General features: G+C 45.6%; 1 long non-coding RNA gene and 1 pseudogene across 1 annotated transcript in view; one reads left to right on the top strand and one right to left on the bottom strand.

The window, feature by feature from the left end:
- Window positions 1–7,606, top strand: part of LOC106699503 — a 38,553-nt gene extending 30,947 nt beyond the window's left edge. Inside the window, exon 3 of the long non-coding RNA XR_001351101.2 lies at window positions 7,244–7,606. This is a non-coding gene — a long non-coding RNA (uncharacterized LOC106699503). The remainder of the gene's footprint in view (window positions 1–7,243) is intronic.
- LOC102430161 lies at window positions 5,008–5,463 on the bottom strand (annotated as a pseudogene).
- Window positions 7,607–21,159: the final 13,553 nt, after the last annotated feature.

Consider the following 21,159-nt stretch of genomic DNA (forward strand, 5'->3'; position numbering starts at 1 on the left):
ACCAATCCCTCCCGAGATAGGAAAGATTCTTTTCCCTGTGGTACAAGCTCCTGCGGATCCCACCCCATGCCACCACCTGGACCACCATCCCCCTGAGGGACACCCCTCCCAGCCTCAAATAAAGACATTTGATCTCACCCAGGAAGGCAGGGAGACCCACCATAGGAGGGATGCACAGTCAGAGCGACAGCAGCCCATGCAAGCGTGAGCACAGAAGAGGCTCCGCAGGTACCACACCCCATTCCAGGGCATGCAGGCCCCTGACAGTGAGGCCACTTTAGGTCCCGGTTCCTGAGCCAGATACTAGTATGTTAAACTAAAAATAAAAGGCCAACGTGAGAGGCAACAAGCATTTATTTGAAATTAAACATGAGAATAGCTGTTTAAAAAGCACTGATTCAGGCAGAAGCACAGAGTGTTTATTTATAAGAAAAGGAAGGGAACACTAATATCAACAGAGGGAAGGCCTTTCTGTTGGTGCCAATAAGCAAACATAGTGATGCTCATTCTAAGAATGTTTTAAATTTTCAGTCTGGCAATTACCTGTCTGGTAGTCATAATATTTGCTTTCTTGTCATCTTCATAAACAGTTTTTTGGTCACAACGTTGCTTTAGGCCCAGTTCAAAGGATACTTCACCCTGTTTTAGCATCCCAATATTTTAAGGCATAAGATATGCAAGGCAGTTTATCTGGAATGGCAGCTCGGGCCCCATTAAAAATGGCTCCGTGTATATATATTTTACAATTTCCTTTACTGTGCAAGAGCCTTTTAGTTTGGTGTAGCTTCACTTGTTTATTTTTACTTTTGTTACCTTTCCTTTGGTGTCAAAGCACATATACTATGGGGGTAATTAAACCACAACCACAATGGCCAGTTTAGGAAACAACTTATTCTTTTGGAAACCATACAAGCTATTTATGAAAGATTTATCCACAATCAGATTGTGTACAACTGGAGCAAGACCACCCAGGGTGAAAATAAGGGTCGTCTTCAACAGAAACTTGCACATCTTTTGAAACACCGCATGGACAGCCAGTGGTTCGCCAGAGATTTCATGATCTGTTCTGGGAGATACATGCTTATCTTACCCAGCCATGCCCTCCACCACCAATTCCATGACATTGTCTTTGATAAGAAACTTGATTTAATCCTGGGAGAGCATAGAACCGTGCCACGCTGGGGTCCTCTCAGGATAATGACTGCAGGCCTGGAGGTCCTGCGGTTACAGCCACAGGAATGAGTCATGCATCACCCTGCCCCCATTACACAGAGGAAGGACTTCTGTCTCTTGAGCTTGTTTCCCTTGTTGACCTGGGTGCACCGCTTATATTACAATCTATGATGTGCCCAAACTAGGGCTGTCTCAACCTGTCACTGCCAGTGAGCACTTGGCATATTAGTAATGCATTTTTTTTTTGGGGGGGGGGATAGCCTTTTAAACTTTTATTTATTTTTACTTATTTATATATTTTTATTGATTTCAGGGAGGAAGGGAGAAGGAGAGATAGAAACATTAGTGATGAGAGAGAATCATTGATCAGCTCCCTCTTGATCCCCTCTAGGGATCAAGCCCACAACCCAGGCATATGGCCTAACCGGGCAAGTGCCTTGACCAGAAATGCTCAACCACCGAGCCACACTGGCTGGGAAATGTTCTCTCTTTTTTCTTTTTTAAACTTTATTGTTGAAAGCATTAGAAATGTCCCCTCTCCCCTCCCATTGATCTGCTCCACCCTGCTCCCACCCTCTCCTTAGCCAGCTGTGGGCAAACTACGGGCCCGGCGGCCAGATCTGGCCCGTTTGAAATGAATAAAACTAAAAAAAAAAAAAGACCCTACCCTTTTATGTAATGATGTTTACTTTGAATTTATATTAGTTCACACAAACACTCCATCCATGCTTTTGTTCCGGCCCTCCGGTCCAGTTTAAGAACCCATTGTGGCCCTCGAGTCAAAAAGTTTGCCCACCCCTGCAGACCTTCCCCATATAATTTCTTTGTTTAATCTCTTCCCATCCCCCCTCTGAAATATGTCAGTCTGTTGCATGTTTCAATGTCTCTGTATCTACAGTGGGGCCTTGACTTACGAGTGTCCCGACTAACGAGTTTTTTCCGAGATACGAGCCGTCTCTTGGCTGATTTTTTGCTTTGAGTTACGAGCTAAAATTCGGGTTACGTAAGAGCCAGCTTCAGATACCCCACCGCTAGTTGGCGCAGCGAATGTCACAGTGATTTGACATACGAGTAATTTGAGTTATGAGCTCCGTCACGAAACGAATTAAACTCGTAAGTCAAGGCCCCACTGTATTTTGTTTGTCAGTTTATTTTGTTCATTAGATTCCACATATAAGTGAGATCATGTGATACTTGTCTTTCTCTGACTGACTTATTTCACTTAGCATGACATTCTCCACGTGCCTCTATGCTGTTTCAAAAGGTAAGAGGTCCTTCTTTTTATAGCTGCATAGTATTGCCAATGTACCACAATTTTTTAATCCATTCATCTGCTGATGGGCACTTGGGCTGTTCCAGATCATAGCTATTGTAAATAATACTGCTATGAACATAGGTGTGCATATATTCTTTCTGATTGGTGTTTCACAATGTTCTCTTTTTAAACTTTTGAGTTCTCTGAGAGAGTTTGTTGAGGATGATCTTTAACTTGAAGATCTGTTAGAACTCACCCATGAAGATCCCAGGGCTTGGCATTGTTGTGTTGGCAGAAGGACAGTACTAGCTCTCACTCTAATTTCTTTAATAGTTAATGCTGTATTCATATTATCCATTTTTTCTTGATTTAGTTTTAGTGATGGACATTTATGTAGATAACTATTCATTTAACCTAATATTTAAACAATATTGGCATAGCTTTCATGGTTGTTTCTGATAAATTATAAAATCTCTCTTTTATCATCCTGATATGTCCTTTATAAATTTATATTAATATATCAATTCATGCCTTTCTCTCTCTCTCAAAACCATGGTTTGGAGGTGAATGGTACAGGATGGAGGGAAACACAGAACAAAGATCCTCTCTTTGACCAGACTTATTCAGGATCCTCTGAGCCCTCTGCTAGAGTAGGCCTGACCTTGAGTTTCCATCTTCATTCTTGTAGAGTCCAGATTTGCAAGAATCCCCCTAAGTGAGTTTAGCCAGAATTCCCTGCACTTGATATCTAATCAGCCTCCAAAACTGACCTCACCATTTCAGGTAATACCTGGTCAGGCTGGCCTGCCTCTAGTAAGAATCTTGTTAGGTCCATTTAGCAAGAATTACTCCACCCTCCTGGTAATTTTCCATCCACTGATGGCCCATCCTACTCCTTGGCTATAAATTCCCACTTTTCTGTGTTGATTTGGTATTGAGCCCAAACTCTGTCCCTTGATGCAATTCCCAGTGCAGTAGTCACTCTGAATAGAGTGTGCCTTACTGTCTTTCACAAGTGAGAGAATAATTTTTTAACTCATGTGAACAAATAATGATAAAATGTTTTATGAGTGCTACAGGAAAGTTTATAGAAGGGGCCCTGGGTTACACAGAAATTAATTGTATGGTAGGGTTTGTAGAGGTCCAAGTTTTGGAAACTATTGAGAAAGGTGGTAGTACTCAGGCTTGGTGGGGAATTGGGCACAGGCAGTGCTAAGCACTGTTAAGGCCAAACTGATAGAAGGTATTTGGGGCAGTTCAATAGCGCTCAGTTACACATGTGCATATCCTATGAGGGAGCAAATACACTTCTAGACACTCCCTCACAGACATGCACAAGCACTTCGCATCAAATACCCATGGAGTTGACTGCAGCCACATCTGAATGGTCATTGAATCAGAGACACTTGAGTCCCAGATACAGCGAACAGCAATTGAGCATTTGCTGCTGCACAACAAAGCGTCCCGTTCTCCAGCCTGTGGTGGAGGTGTGGCTGCTAACCCCAAACTCAAGCCTTTGCACATTTTAGGGTTCTGTCCTGAGGATGAATTTCTGGGTCAGTTAGCACCTACATTTGTTTACAAATAGCAAATCCAGCACAAGCTGAGTTAAGCAGCAAAAGGGCCTGTGTCAGCTCATGGAATTGGCAGTCTGGCTATAAACTGGGCATGTGGATGTGGTCCAAACAAGTCTCCAACAATCTCACTGCCTCTCCTGACAGTAGGGAAGGTGATGGTTTAAAAAAAAAAAAAAAAGAGTGGTGGGAATGGGCATTGTGGAGCGAAGGACAGGAAGAGGCTGTAAGTTTTGCCCTTGGACTCTCCAAACTCTGTTTCTGGTCCCTCCTCTATTCCCAGTGCTGTGTGCACTGCATCTGGTGGACATGGTGTTGATGTTGGATGGGTGAGGCATGTGACTGAAATTTTAGGGACCAGTGGTCTTCAAGGACATGACCCTGGTTGTGGCTTCCAGACCCTCTCCAAGAGGCTTATACAGAGACATGATGCTGGAGAACTGCAGGCACCTGCTCTGAGCAGCTGAGGACAGATTCCACATCCTCACACAGCCCCTTGTGGTGGGGTCTCTATCTCCTCAGATGTCAGTGCTGTGGGAGGCTTGAAGGGCCCATAAAGGTCACAAAGTACCAAGCTCATAACTTTGGGTCTAAAATTCAGGGACTAGGATGTCTAAAACCTTAACAAATAGAGAAAGAGACGTTCTTTTTCACACCTGGACAAATATTTTTGTTTGTAAAGGGCTGTTTCACTGGGTTGCTTCTGAAGCCTTATCTTACCTGTCTTTTAGAGATTTCAAAGATCATGTGTGGCTAGTACTACATTTGTGGTAAGTTGTCTCCTGCATGTTTTCCCAGGCCCTCATTCTCAGGGAATCTACTCTCTCTTTTTTTTTTTTTTTTTTGCATTTAAAAAAAGAAAACATCAAATTTAATTTAAATTAAAAAAAAAAGAAATTTTCAGGAAAAAACATTGGAGCAAATAAACTCCTAAAAAAGAGGGCTGCATTTTGGAGATCACATTTATTGGAAGGGTTGGAGAAAGAAAAATGCCATTTAGCTTAAGAGTTTGTGAGTTATGTGCAAATAAACTCATTTCAGGAGCAGAAGAATCCTTGGTCATTACTAAATATCAAAATTTACACAGGTTTCTCTTCTGCATATCTTCTACCTTTAAAGACGCAATCATATAAAGTCTTCTAATTTCCACACAGGATATATTCTTTGTTTCAACCAACTCTCAATGGAGGAGCAACTAGCACACCACCATCTCCCCGGACAAAAAGCATCGGAATATTCCGTTTTGTTGACTTATATATCTCTTCATATGTTTCTTCATCAGTTTCTATAGTGGTCACAGTTTCTCCCACATCTCCCCATAGCACATTTAAATGTTGATCATAAGCATTTAATCTTCCTCAAAGCTCTCAGTTTCTCATTTTCACATAAATTCGCTCATCCAGGCTGAGCCTCATAAGATCCAGTGTTGGTAATTTGTTGCTGGTCCACGTCGTCCCCCATGTTTCAAACCCTGCCGGAATCTACTCTTTCCAGCAGACTTTGCATCCCAACTGGTCCCAGAAGAACAGCTTTGCATGTTGGAGTGAGAAGCCTCCCAAGAAGCATGACCTGGTGGGAACCTTAGGCTGAGAGGTCGGCGGGTAACACTCAGGTCAGCCCTGTCCAGGGGAGGAGTCAGTCCCTACATGTGGTTGCTGAGCCCTTGAAACAGGGGGTTCAGAGCTGACAATAGTATTCTTATCTCCTGAGTGTCCAGGTACCTCTACACAGCTGGTCACATATTTGCTTGGATATTGTGGTCTTGTCTTATGGATTAGGATGAGGAGGACATACTTGTAAAACTCCTGTAATCTATAACATGGCAACATCTGTCCTATTAGTGGAACCTGTAACTTATACCACTTAGGGAAATGTTTCTCAAATTTGCTGTGTCCTTGAGAATTTCCTGAGGTGCTTTTTGATATGGAGATCCCTGGACTCCATGTTCTTTTGGCCAAGCCTGGGACAAACAGGGCTGGGGTGGGGATATGCTATCCTGTAGTGGGAAGAGCTGCAAGGCGTAGGTAAAGGGGTGGGTGTGTCATTCTACCATGGGAAGGCAGGGCGTTGAGAAGAGTAATTCATCTACAACATGAACCTTTGTTAATTAGATGTGGAAGACTTAACCATGAATTCTTGCATTTAAAATAAATAGTTGTTAAATGGCTCTCAAATACCCTTACCTCGAGATTCACATGTGTACAGAGGCCCATCACATACCCACATGCACACACACATATAACCCTCAGGGAACCTTCGTGGTCATGGACAGCACCAGGCAGCCAACAGGAGCAGAGCAAAGAGAGCGAATGGCCCACACGATGTCCCTGGGGCAGTCAGCTCAGAATCTGCTCTGAGGACTGAGATGGGGATGGAGAAGGGTTAGGACCTGCAGGAAGCGGGGAGGGTGCCAGGGGGCTGGGTACTGCTGTCCAGGAAGGAGCACTATTCCCAGCAGAAAACACATCTGTCTGCAGAGGGGCCCCGGGACTGGCTGTCCCTGCCTCATCCCAAGACCAACCCTGAACCAGGTGCTGAATTTGCAGTCTGTGTCCCAAGTGGGTAGGACTAACAATGACCGTGGCAACCGAGGGAAACCTGTAATTCCAAACTCAAAAGCCTGTCCTCCAAAATAAGAAAACATCCATGCATTTTCTATTAAGTTCCCAACACATACACTCCTGACATCTAAATTAGCAGGAAGTTCCGTCATTTCCTGGACTCCTGCTCCACATGTCCACTTGCAGACACACAGAGTGATAACAATTGTCCCTGCATCTCTCCTTTGTTCAGCTGCTGCCACCTCCTGGCAGTTTAGGGTAATCAGGACATGGAGCCTGAGAGCCTGGTCCCACAACTGACCAGGAAGGCAGGACTGGGCCTCCAGACTGGTGGGGTCAGGGGCAGCAATGACCATTCTGCAGCCCTGGGGGGACTGGGCAGTTGGGCAGACAGAGCTGCCTGAGTGTGAGGGGGACAATGAGTTGATGCAGGACTGAGTGGGGAAGGACTGAGGCCTCAGCTGGAAGTGTGGTAAGCAGTTAGACAGACGAGCAGAGCAAGGATGATGGGGCAGGTAAAGAAGGTCACCAGGGCAGAAAGCTCTACCAAAGGACAATCATAGTGTGGGTCCTTGTCCCCAGGGTGACTTTTCCTCCCTTAGTATATCACTGGTCATGCTACTTGGACCCCCTGACCTTTCCTTCCTGGAGATGACATCTAGGCTTCCGTTGTATTTCAGCTCCAGGCCCAGAAAAGCAGCAACACCAAACAAGCAATGTCATGACCAAGGCTGACCTCAGGACCAGCTGCATTGAATAATGACTGCCTGCCTTGGCACGGACCAGTCCATCAGTGGAGACCACAACTCTGAAAGGACACACCTGGAGAGCTGCTGAATATCCTATTGAGATCTTCCCCTGGGACCTCCCCTAAAATCTCCACCCTTAAAACCCTGAGGACAGAGAATCCAGAACACTCTCCCTCCTGGGAGCATGCCTGTGCCTTCCCTTCCTCCTTTTCCTCTCCTTCCCCCCAGGCATGTCACCTTTACCTTCCTCACTTCTAAGCTCCAAGGGCCCTTCCTTTACCTCTTTAACTTGTTTCCTAAGCCCATTTCTTCTACAAATGACTTCTACTTCTGTTATTTTCCAAATAAATGTTTTCTTATAGTTCGAGTCTTGGCTCTGAATTCTGTCCTAGTCAGAACTCAAGTACCAAAGTTGTTGAACCCAGGTCCGTTCAGAACCCATGAGTCTAACACCTGGTGCTGTTCCCACTGCTCACATGATGGTGCCGTGACTCGGGATTGTGTGGCAGAGAAGCCCACCCAAGACTACCTTGCAGATCTGGACCAGTGCTGGGTACCAGCAGGGACCCAATGTGCCCCACAAGCTCCTTGCTTTGCGGTGGGTAAACTTGGGTGAGTTTCTGGGAACTCTGAACCTCTTTGTTTTAAGCTAGAGGCCAACTTTCTTTGAGCTGTTTTTTGTTGTTGTTGTTGTTGTTTTTTTAATCCTTGAGGTAGAGCTAAAGGCTAAAGGTTAAGAGAACCAAGGCTAAAGAGAAGAATTGAGATAACTAAGGACAGGAGGGGGGAAAAAGGATGACTGCTCTGTAACTTTGGCTTTTCAATTAGAATTGCTTTCTGAGAGTCTGCACGAACTTTTGCTGGATAAATGAGAGCCTGAGCTCATTCAGCTTCAAAGATAAGGGGCACCAGGCAGTTTCTTATCTTCCTAGAGAAGGCTGACAGGATTTGTCCTCAGGGCCCGAGGTGATGGGGATCATTGGTAAGTCTGCCCTCAGAGCACAGGGCATGCACTCCACACCCCAGGTAGTGTCCGGCCGATAGGGAACCTGCCCCCACTGCGGTTCTCAGACCACAGGACAGCCCAGTACATCCCAGAAACTAGTAGGGATGCCTCTGACTCTCAGCTTGCAATTTATTTGTCTTTCCATGGATGGGGAACCGGTCCACAGTGCCTCTCGATACCCCCTTGGGAAAAATTTGACCCTGAGTCCCTCAAGCTTCTTTTGCAGCATAGCCTGGCCCCACTATAAAGTGGGCAAAGGAGAGGTTTGGGCAGTTAATGGCAACATTAAGTTTGATATTATCCTGCAGCTAACCTGTTTTCTCATTCCCAAGGAACTGAATGGAGGTTGAGGCTTCATTAGATCAATGTGTCTTTTCCATGCGTGCAAGCTGTTATGGCTCTCAGAAATGACCCTCGGCTATGTGCTACCTGTAAACTAGATCTCTCTATAATTGCTGCAGATCCCAAGAAAAAAATATACCCAGATGAAAAATAACAATTCAAAAATGGATGAATGAGTTTGTTAGTCATTTGCCAACATTTGCCAATCCTTGAGGTATTAAAAATGACTGTCCTTGTTTCACTTGACGCTGACTTTTCCTGGGTCTGCCCCTAGGAGTGACCCTGGGTTGGGAAAAATGGCTTGACCTTATTGGGAGGTGTAATTTGTAATATAACCACCAGAGGGCGGCACCACAGCAATGTAACCTGGAGGGACTGTGAAAGAATGTGGAGTTTTTGGCGTTTTCTACTCTATTTTTGTCATTACAAGTATCTAATGGGCAAAACCACCCCATCTCCACTTCGGTGGCTCACAGAAGGAAGCTTCTCCATCTCTGATGTGCTTCAGAGATTTAAATTTTTAAAAAATCACAGTTAGTGGGCTCACATGTGAATAGCATTAAACAGACGCAATGCAGACTATACTAAATAATGGTCTTTAGAAAAATCCTGGAGAGACTGGATGAGAAGAATGTGTGTGTGTGTGTGTGTGTGTGTGTGTGTGTGTGTGTTGTGATATGAAAGAAAGCTGCTGAGTCCTATCTTCCAAGAGGGAAGACCTTGGATTAGATAACAACTAAAAGTGATAAATCAGTAAGTAGTTTCAAAGCATGTTGTTGAGACCTCTCTAAATAACTCCCAGGAAGCTATCATTGTCTGGGGCCGATGTCCTCAGCGTGGCCCAGAGAGAGAAGCCAGAACCTTCCTGTGATCACTTTGAACAGAACACAGAGACACAGGGCTTATCACAGCAACGTCTAGTGTTGTCACAAATACAAGAAAAAACATCCAACAGTGTGAATATTAGACACAGAATAATAATTTCATGTTCCAACCACAATGGGAGTTAAAATCTGTTTGAGGCTGTAAGGGATCACGTCAAAACAATATGCCCTCTTTGGATTTTATACACTGATTAAGATTTATTTGAGAAGCCCAAACTTTTTGGCTCTTTGTCCAAATGACATTGGATGGGCACTGACATATTCTTTGTGTTTGTTTTGTTTTTGATATCAGAAACATCGAATTTAAACATTTTAATCCTCAGTTCATTAACCAGCCCACAATTGCTCTGCTTTCCTTTGTAGAAAAGTACTCCTTGTTTAACTTTGTTTTTATGTATTTGGAAGCAGACTGAAGTTGCAGCTTCCAATGATATCCAAGGCCAGAAATGGGGATGTGCCTCACTGGGAAGTGGACACACGGCATTGGTCTCAGGCCACAGCCCCTCTATAGCCTCTATAGTGACAGTCTAGGACCCACAAGCCCCATGGCCCTGAGTGCTGAGAGAGGTACAACGTGCACCTCACAAAACCACTTTCCTCTTCCAGACTCGCACTGAATCTGCTGTCAGAGATTCTGGAATTGCTATCTTCAGCTTCCCGGTTTTCTGTGTGTTTTCCAAGGGGTTTAGGGGAGAATGAGTTAAGCCAATCTGGGGCATCTCTCCTACTCAGCATTCGGGTACCTCTATTGTAACATGTGCACAACCAAGGTCTTTATTCTCCCCACCTCCCAACCTGATGCATCCTGAGCCTTCCTCTTCTCAGTCAAGGTCAACACCATCCTTCCAGGTGCTCAGGTTGGGAATCTTGGCATGACACTTTCTGTCTCTCTTGCTCTGGCGGTAATCTCTAATCCATCAGCACTCCCCCAGTCAGTCTACAAAGATAGAACCCAAACACTCAGGTCCAAGCCACCATCACTACTACATGGGGTTAGTGCATCAGTCTCCTAACTGGTCTTCCTGCTGCCTCCTTAACCCACCTTACAGCAATCTCCCCAGAGCAGGATCTGTGAATTCTTAGAGATGAATTCTTTAAAAACCCAAGTCAGGTCATCCTTTTTCTTCTCAAAGTCTGTCTGTCACGTCACTCACACCTCAATCACACCAAAATCCAAAGTCTACACCACAGCCCACAAAGTCCCACATTTGCGCTGCTCAAAGGGCTGGTCTGCATAAGACAGGGAGTTTCCACCAGAAGGTCAAGCAACTCAGTGCTTTGGTTGAGAAAGTCTTGCAATGAAGAACATGCCAGCAGAAATAAACAGGACACTGAGCGATGTGGTTGGTCTACCCTCTGTCCCAGGCTCTTTAGCTCCTTGCAGATCACCCTTTGGTAACAGAGCCCTAAAAAGTCTGGTCCTTGTCTACACTTCCCATGTCATTCTCCTCACCTGGCCACAGTGGCATCCTGACCTTTGAACATGGCGAGCATCCTCCTGCCCAGGTTTTTGCCCTAGCTGTTTCATCTCTAAATAATTTTTCTTTAGAGACCTCCATGACCCCTTCCTCCCTCTTCTAGGTCTTGCTCAAATGTCACATATTCATGGAGGGTTTCCCTGACCATCTTATATAAGAAAGTAAACCCCAACCCACCCATTCCCTCTCTCCTTCACCCCACTTTATTATACTTCAGAGGACTCACCGCCATTTGAAATACTGCTAGTTTATTTCTTGACTAGAGGCCCAATGCATGAATTGGTGCATGGGTGGGGCCGGGCCGGCCAGGGGGGAAGGGATGGGGCAGGTTGGCCTTGCCCTCAATTGGGGTGGGGCTGGCCAGGGGGAGGGGCCATGGGAGGTTGGCCGGCTGGCCCGGCTCCTGCATGAGCGGTTGGTGGGCCGCAGTGTGCATCATAGTGACTGATCGTTTTGGTTGTTCCAGTCGCTTGGCTTTTATATATAGAGATTGCCTTTTCCTCTTCAATAGAATATCAGCTCCATGAGGCCAGTTCAAAAGTGAACTGGCAGGTTCATTTTTGTGTCCTTACAACCACCCTAAGCCCGTGCAGAATGTGTGCCCATTGTTCAAAAACGGAATTAACTCGCCTGTGAATAACTGCATGCTGGGAAATGAGTAACATCCCTTCAGTTTCACTCTATATAATGTGAATAATTCCAGCTCCATCAACATGTAGCAATCATGTAACAATAAGCCTCCTTCCTGATATCTATTGCTATGTAACAAAAGACCCCAAACTTAAAATCGCTGCATGTCTGACATGATGAGGGACCTGGGATGACAAACTCAAATCATGATGATAAATGGTCAATTTTTGCACAAGGTACTAAAGACACAAAATCTTGGGTGAAGCTCCCTGGAGAAGGGACACTGGTATCCTTTTGGAGGGTCAGCCCTCCTGGCTTTTCATGCCTCTCTTCACTCCCTCTCTGGAATGACCCTAAGGCCCTGGTCGGCAAAGTGCGGCTCACGAGCCACATGCGGCTCTTTGGCCCCTTGAGTGTGGCTCTTCCACAAAATACCACGTGTGGGTGCGCGTACAGTGCGATTGAAACTTCGTGGCCCTTGCGCAGAAGTCAGTTTTCGGCCTGGGCGAGTCTATTTTGAAGAAGTACTGTTGATATTTGGCTCTGTTGACTAATGAGTTTGCCGACCACTGCCCTAAGGGATATGCACTGTCCTCACACTGGGGTTCAGAGAGAAAACAGGCTTGTACTGGGGTTGTCACTTCACAAGGCACAAGACTCAGTGGGACTATTCTGTCATCCTCTGTACTTACCTACACACACTACGTTGGTCAGACACATGCATCAGAGCTGCTTCTTCTCTGAGATACATCCCATTTGGCATGTGTGGTCTTATTCCTCTCGTTGCCATCACTACAAGATTTTTACACTTTCCCAGGAAAGGACACATTTATTAAAGGCAAGATCACTAACTGATTATGGGACATGATATGGATATATATTTTAAAATTTTTATTGTTGAGAGTATTGCAGATGTCCCCTCTTCCCCTTTAATCTCCTCTACCTGGTTCCTGGCCCGCCCCAGACTTTCACCACCCTATTTTCTGTGTCCTTGGGTAATGCATATATGCATCTAAGTTCTTTGGTTAATCTCTTCCCACGCCTTTTCCCTCTGAGATTGGTCAGTCTGTTCCATGCCTCTGGTGCTATTTTATTATTCAGTTTATTTTGTTCATTAGATTCTTTGTTCATTTATTTTAATTTTTAGATTCAATTGTTGATAGATATGTATTTATTGCCATTTTATTGTTCATATTTTGGATCTTTATCACCACTTCTTCTTCTTAAAGAAAACCCTCCAACATTTCATGTAATACTGGTTTGATGGCAATGAATTTCATGTGTGTTTTCTTGTCCATGAAGCTCTTTATCTGACATTCAATTCTAAATGATAGCTTTGCTGGGTAGAGTAATCTTTTATATATATATATTTTAATTGATTTTTACAGAGAGGAAGGGAGAGGGATAGAGAGTTAGAAACATCGAAGAGAGAGAAACATCGATCAGCTGCCTCCTGCACACTCCCCACTGGGATGTGCCCGCAACCCAGGTACATGCCCTTGACCGGAATCGAACCTGGGACCGTTGAGTCTGCAGGCCAACGCTCTATCCACTGAGCCAAACCGGTTAGGGCAGGGTAGAGTAATCTTGGTTGTAGGTTCTTGCTATTTATCACTTTGAATATTCCTTGCCACTCCCTTCTGGCCTGCAAAGTTTCTGTTGAGAAATCAGCTGATAGCCCAGTGGGTACTCCCTTGTGGGTAACCAATTGCTTTTCTCTTGCTGCTTTTAAGATTCTCTCTTTGTCTTTAGCCCTTGGCATTTTATTTTATTTTATTTTTTTAATATATTTTAATTGATTTTCCACAGAGAGAAAGGGAGAGAGATAGAGAGTCAGAAACATCGATGAGAGAGAAACATCGACCAGCTGCCTCCTGCACACCTCCCACTGGGGATGTGCCTGCAACCAAGGTACATGCCCTTGACTGGAATCGAACCTGGGACCCTTCAGTCCACAGACCGACGCTCTATCCACTGAGCCAAACCGGTCTTGGCGCCCTTGGCATTTTAATTATAATGTGTCTTGGTGTGGGCCTCTTTGGGTTCCTCTTGTTTGGGACTCTCTACACTTCCTGAACTAGTAAGTCTATTTCTTTCACCAGGTGGGGCCATTTTTCTGTCATTATTGCTTCAAATAGGTTTTCAATTTCTTGCTCCCTCTCTTCTCCTCTGGTACCCCCATGATACAAATGTTAGCATGCTTCAAGTTCTCCCAGTCTCCTTACACTATTTTATATGTTTGGATTCTTTTTCTTTTTGCTCCTCTGATTGGGTGTTTTTTGCTTCCTCATATTCTGAATTGCTGATTTGATTCTGGTGTCCTCTACTCTACAGTTGATTCACTGTAAATTATTTTTGATTTCAGTTAGTGTAGCCTTCATTTCTGATGGGCCCTTTTTAATGTTGTTGATGTTCTCACCAATTTCCTTGAAATTCTCACCAAGTTCCCTGAGCATCCTTATAACCACTGTTTTGAACTTTGTATTTAGTAGTTTGCTTACTTCCATTTCATTTAGTTCTTTTTCTCGAGATTTCTTCTGTTCTTTCATTTGTGACATATTTCTTTGTCTCTGCATTTTGGCTGCTTTCCTGTGTTTGTTTATTTTTAAAAAATATTTTTATTGATTTCAGAGAGGAAGGGAGAGAGAGAGAAACATCAATGATGAGAGAGAATCATTGATTGGCTGCCTCCTGCATGCCCCCCACTGCGTATCAAGCCTGCAACCCAGGATGTGCCCTTGACTGGAATCAAACCCAGAACCCTTCAGTCCACAGGCCAACACTCTATCCACTGAGCCACAACAGTCAGGGCTGTTTCTGTGTACTAGGTAGAGAGGCTATATCTCTTGGAATTGGTAGAGTGGCCTTGTGTAGTAGGTATCATGTAGGGCCTAGTAGCTCAGCCTTCCCAGTCACCTGAGCTGGGATTTCTAGGTGGACTCCTGTGTGAGCTATATGCACTGTCCTGTTGTAGTAGAGCCTTGATTGCTGCTGGTGTCACTGGGAAGAATTGACCGGTAGGCCAATTAGCTGTGGGGACCAGCTGCGACTATAGTGAAAGAGCTGCTGTGAAGGAAGCACCCCTATGGAGCAGGACTTGCTTCAGTGGGGCTTTGGTGCTTACTGAGTCCACTCCTTGAGTGTGTTATTTATGAATGTGGTAGAGTTGTAATTTGCCATGTTCAAAAGCTGTGCACTGGGTGAACTGGCTCTGGGGCCTCCCAGGAGGTGAAAAGTCATCCACTGCCTGTGCCTGGCTTGGGGCCACCTGGCACCAGCTACAGAGCGATCTGCAGATGGCTGCTACTTGTATTAGGCTTGGAGGTGCCTAGGAGAGGCCAAGCTATGAACCTTGGCAAGCTGCTTCTGGTGCTGGGCCTGAGATCACTTTTTGAGAGATATGGTGCACTCTGTGAGTCCAGCTACTACTTGTATGAGAAATTTTTGGAAAGTCTGAAGCCTGAGCCAGGACAGGCCATTCATATGGAAAAGCCACTGCAAACAGCTTGTGCTACAAATTGAGTGGGGTGGGATCTCAGGGAATCACCAGGATAGGATGAACAGAGTGGGCCAGGTTGATGGAGACTTGGATATGGTGCCTGCCAGGCAGCTCTGGGTAGAGGGGAGATCTCAGGGGAGATCTCAGCAGAGGAACAATGACCTTTGCCAGCATTTTTGTCTAGGAGAAAGCTACCACCCAGTTCTTGCCCTGATGCCAGATAATTTAGTTCCTCCATGAATGTCCCTGGATCCTTTTAAGCTACTGCCCTAGTGCTGGAGTGCAGAGGGAGTGAGGCTGGCCCTTTAAGAGGAACTCCCTGGGTCTCCAGCAGCCTTTGTGTCATTCAGCCACCATCCCCCCTGGTTTTTACAGCCCGAAGTTATGGGGGCTTCTCTTCAGAGCACTGGAACCCTGAGCTGAGGGTTCTGGTGTGGGGCTGGAACCCCTTGGTCCTCATAGGAGGCCTCTTCAGCCAAGCTATCCCTCCTGATTAAAACATGCCACACCTGGGTGTTGGTCCAGCCCATTCCACACCTCCATCGCTCCTACCAATAACAATGTACTTTCTTCTTTACTTCTCTAGCTGTAGGACTTCTATTCAGCCAGATTTTAGGTGGTTCTGAATGATGGTTGTTCTGTATTTTAGTAGTAATTTTAATGTGGTTGTGGGAGGCAGCAAGTACCACATTTACCTACACTGCCATCTTGACATCCTCTCTAATCTGAATATTTTGAAAGGCAAAGGTCATTACATGTTTAAAAGCATATGACACTTTTCAAAGGGCAATGTCTTTCCAATTAATAGGGAGACATGACCATTTCATTTTCCACAAGAATAAGTTCCTTACTTTTAAAAAACTGAGTATTGCACTTTTATTTATTTATTTATTTTTAAAATATATTTTATTGATTTTTTACAGAAAGAAAGAGAGAGGGATAGAGAGTTAGAAACATCAATGAGAGAGAAACATCGATCAGCTGCCTCCTGCACATCCCCTACTTGGGAAGTGCCCGCAACCAAGGTACATGTCCTTGACTGAAATCTAACCAAGGACCCTTCAGTCCGCAGGCCTACGCTCTATCCACTGAGCCAATCCAGTTAGGGTGAGTATTGCACTTCTAAATAGACATAACTATTTTATTACTTGACAAAACCATTTACTCTTATTTTAATAGATGGCTTTATTAATTATAAAGGCCAAAAGTGTCATTTATCAGAAACGGGTCTTTATAGACCTAGATTGTTTGACTCAGTGGATAGAGCGTCAGCCTGTGGACTAAAGGGTCCTGGGTTTGATTCTGGTCAAAGGCACATGCCCAGGTTTCGCACTTGATCTCCAGTAGGGGGTGTGCAGGAGGCAGCCAATCAATGATTCTCTCTCATCATTGATGTTTCTATCTCTCTCTTTCTCTTCCTTCCTCTCTGAAAAAAAAAAGGGTCACTATCTACACTAATAAAAGACAAAGATGCTAATTGACCATAACTTCGCTATGCCCAAGCCACGCCCACCAGCCAAACAGAGAGACTATATGCAAATTAACCCAACCAAGATGGCGGTCAGCAGCCACAGAGCTGGAGCAAGCAGGAGGCTTGGTTGCCCCAGCAATGGAGGAAGCCAAGCTTCCCGCCTGCTATGGCTGGCTGTGGCCTCCGCAAAAGGCAACAAAGTTTCAATTATAGAAGCTAAATAAATCCCAGATACCTGCTTCCAGCCAGCCTCAACTGGGAGCTTGGGTGGCTGGGGCCTGTGGCCAGCCTACAAACAGCCATCAGCCCTTCACCCAGACTGGCCAGGGACCCCAGCAGGACCTTCCAGCCTGAAGGGGGTGTGGCCAGCCTGAAAATGGCCCTCAGCCCCTTACCCAGGCTGGCCAGGCACCCCAGCAGGACCCTCCACCCTGAAGGGGGTGTGGCCAGCCTGAAAACGGCCCTCAGCCCCTCACCCAGGCTGGCAAGGCACCCCAGCAGGGACCCCCACCCTGAAGGGGCTGTGGCCAGCCTGCAAACAGCCATCAGCCCCTCACTCAGGCTGGCCACACCATCATGGGGTAAGGGTCCCCGCTGGGGGGCTTGGCCAGCCTGCAAACAGCCATCAGCCCCTCACCCATGCTGGCCAGACACCCCAGCGGGGACCCCCACCCTGAAGGGGCTGTGGCCAGTCTGAAAACGGCCCTCAGCCCCTCACCCAGGCTGGCCAGGCACCCCAGCAGGACTCCCACCCTGATCCGGGACACCCTTCAGGGCAAACCAGCCGGCCCCTAACCATGCACCAAGCCTCTATCCTATATAATAAAAGGGTAATATGCAAATTGACCCTAACAGCAGAGTGACTGGGAATCACTGGTCACTATGACACACACTGACCACCAGGGGGCAGACGCTCAATGCAGGAGCTGCCCCCTGGTGGTCAGTGTGCTCCCACAGGGGGAGCTCTGCACAGCCACAAGCCAGGCTGATGGCTGCCAGTACAGTGGTGGTGGTGGGAGCCTCTCTCGCCTCCTCAGCAGCGCTATGGATGTCCAACTGCAGCTAGGCCTGCTCCCCACTGGCAAGTGGACATCCCCCGAGGGCTCCCGGGCTGCCAGTGGGATGTCTGACTGCCAGCTTAGACCCTATCCCCCGGGGAGTGGGCCTAAGCCAGCAGGTGGTCATTTCCCGAGGGGTCCCAGACTGCAAGAGGGCACAGGCCGGGCTGAGGGACCCTCCCGAGTGCACAGATTTTTGTGCACTGGGCCTCTAGTATTTTATAAAACTATTGTTCATAGTAAAGATAAGGCAGTTATGTTTAAAGCCCAGATGATTATGAAACAAAAACCATGAATGTTGCTTTATAATTTAGGAAGCATGAGAAACTTCATACCATGTACACATGAATTAACAAAGTGTAGTCAAGCTAACACCTGGGTAACCACCCAGCCAGGAAACGGTGCATTGCCAGCATTCAGAAGCACCTCTGTGTATAGTCCTGGCCACAAACTCCTCTCCTGAATCCAGAAGGAACAATTCCCTGAATTTATGGTCATTTCCATTATTTATTAACTTCATTTTCCCAACTACACTAAATCCAGATATAGGGATTTAGGTTTTATCTTCTCAACTCCCAATAAGGCATATCATACTACAAGTGCCAATTTATCTTGCATCTTTTAGTCTCTATTAAGTTGTGTCAAGCCCATTGCAGCAAGCAAACGGTCATTCTTTTTTCTTCTTAACTTTATTTTTATTGTGGCAAAATACACATAAATAAAATTTGCCATTGTAGCCATTTTTAAGTGCACAATTTTCTGGCATTAAGTACATTCATAATGTTGTGTGACCATAAGCACTATTTATTTCTAATGTGAATGTGTCTTTTAAACATCTGAGGACAATCTCATTGTGCAGCTATTATGCTCAATTGGTAAGAAGTAATCAAACCACAATCATTGTCACTGGTTTGCAACACATTACCTAAAAAATATATACTGTTTTAAACATTCCACCACCAACTGGTGCTATAGAACTGGAGCCCTCTTGCCCACTACAAATGCAGGCGGGCTTTAGCAGTTAGATACCTGACTTAAGGAGAGCATCGACTCTGTCTTTGACCATATCACTAGTCTGTTAGGGATAGCCTTACCCCATCCGTGGGAAATGCAGCCAGCATATCCACTAGCACTTCCACGGCTTTGTATTTGGATGTGAAATAATGGAATGCTTTTTTAAAAATTAATAAATCTTTATTGTTCAGATTATTACAGATGTTCCTCTTTTTTCCTCCCATAGCTCCCCTCCACCTGGTTCCCACCCCACCCCATGCCCTCACCCCCTGCCACTGTCCTCATCCATAGGTGTAAGATTTTTGTCCAGTCTCTTCCCGCACCCCCACACCTCCTTCCCCCCAAGAATTGTCAGTCCACTCCCTTTCTATGCCCCTGCTTCTATTATATTCACCAGTTTATTCTGACTTAATTTTTAGGTTCACTTGTTGATAGATATGTATTTGTTGTCACTTTGTTGTTCATAATTTTATCTTTACTTTTTTCTTCTTCTTCCTCTTCTTAAAGAATATCCTTCAGCATGTCATATAATCCTGGTTTGGTGGTGATGAACTCCTTTAGCTTTTTCTTGTCTGTGAAGCTCTTTATCTGACCTTCAATTCTGAATGATAGCTTTGCTGGATAAAGTAATCTTGGTTGTAGGTTCTTGGTATTCATCACTTTGAATATTTCTTGCCACTCCCTTCTGGCCTGCATGGTTTCTGTTGAGAAATCAGCTGACAGTCATATGGGTACTCCCTTGTAGGTAACTAACTGTTTTTCTCTTGCTGCTTTTAAGATTCTATCTTTGTCTTTAGCCCTTGGCATTTTAATTATGATATGTCTTGGTGTGGTCCTCTTTGGATTCCTCTTATTTGGGGTTCTCTTCACTTCCTGGACTTGTAAGTCTATTTCTTTCATCAGGTAGGGGAAGTTTTCTGTCATGATTTCTTCTAATAGGCTTTCAGTATCTTGCTCTCTCTCTTTTTCTGGCACCCCGATAATTCAGATGTTGGTACGTTTGAAGTTGTCCCAGAGGTTCCTTACACTATCTTCATATTTTTGGATTCTTTTTTCTTTTTGCTTTTCCAGATGGGTGTTTTTTGCTTCTTCGTATTTCAAATCTTTGACTTGATTCTTGGGATCCTCTAGTCTGCTGTTGGATCTCTGTATATTATTTTTAATTTCAGTCAGTGTATGTTTAATTTCTGACTGGTCCTTTTCCATTTTTTTGGCATTCTCATTAAGATCCTTGAAGGTCTCACTAAGTTCCTCGGAGGTTCGTAGAAGGTTCTTGAGTAACCTTATAACTATTGTTTTGAACTCTATGTCCTCCATTAGTTTGCTTTCCTCCATTTCTTTCATTTGTGATATGTTTTTTTGTCTCTGCATTTTTGGCTGACTGCGAGCATCCACTGAGTCTGCTTCTTGAGTGTGTCCTTTATGGATGTGGGGAGTTGAAATCTGGTATCTGGCCAGGTGTACCCTGGCTCCTGGATCTCCAAGTCAACCACTGTGTGAGTCCACCCAGCAGGAGCTACAGCGATACCAGCAGATTTCTCCTCTTTGTTTGGGGTTTGGAAGTTTTGGGGCTCTCTGACCCAGCTGCAGTTTGTAAGGTTATGCTGCAAAAGCGCAGGTGGTTCCTTTGTGCCACTGCACACAGCTTGGATGGGGATGTAAATTGAGTGGGGTGGGGTCTCAGAGAGTCACCAGGGCGGAGCAAACAGCAATGGCTGTCGTCAGCTTCTCCGCGCCTCTGCGTCCCCTAGTCCCTCTGCGTCCCCAAGTCCCGCGCCCCCACAGCAACAATGATCCCTGAGAGCAGCTCTGCAAGAAAGCCACCCTCGCTTTGCGAACTGCTGCAAAACAGTTCAGTTTCTTCCTGTAGGAGTCTGGGACCCCAGAGTCTCGCCGTAAATGAGTTCAGTGCATTCGGGAGCTTGTATTCCCTTCCGATTGAAAAAAACCGCGCACTCAGGTGCAGCTGCCTTGTGCGTGCCTCCGTACCTCTACTCTTGGTGCCTCTGCACCTCCCACCTGGTCTCAATGCACTTTTTTCTTTCCTTCTAGTTGTAGAACTTCCACTTGGCCAGCTTTCCCGTGGTTCTGGATGATAGCTGCTTTGTCTTATAGTTGTGGTTTTAATGTTGTTGTGGGGGGCAGCACGTACAGGCTTATACCTTATGCCGCCCTCTTGGTTCCTCGAATGCTTAGGAAACACAATGTGTGTGTCTCCTTGCCTCAATCCTGGTTATGAATTCACCCCTGGAGGGTCTGCTATGAAAGAAGTAAGGAGACACGCCTGCTCCTCCCACAGGGCAGCGGTGCTCCTGGCCACTGAGCACATGCCACGTCAGCCAGCACCATGAACCATCCTCATCAGCGCTCTGCAACCAGCCTGTCAGGGGTGGCAGCCAGCGGTGCAAATGTCCAGGAGGTGAGGGGAAAGGGGCAGCCTGGGGGCAGCAGAAAGAGGTGCAAAT

The sequence above is a fragment of the Myotis lucifugus genome, unplaced genomic scaffold (assembly GCF_000147115.1).
Source record: "Myotis lucifugus unplaced genomic scaffold, Myoluc2.0 scaffold_421, whole genome shotgun sequence".
Lineage (NCBI taxonomy): Eukaryota > Metazoa > Chordata > Mammalia > Chiroptera > Vespertilionidae > Myotis > Myotis lucifugus.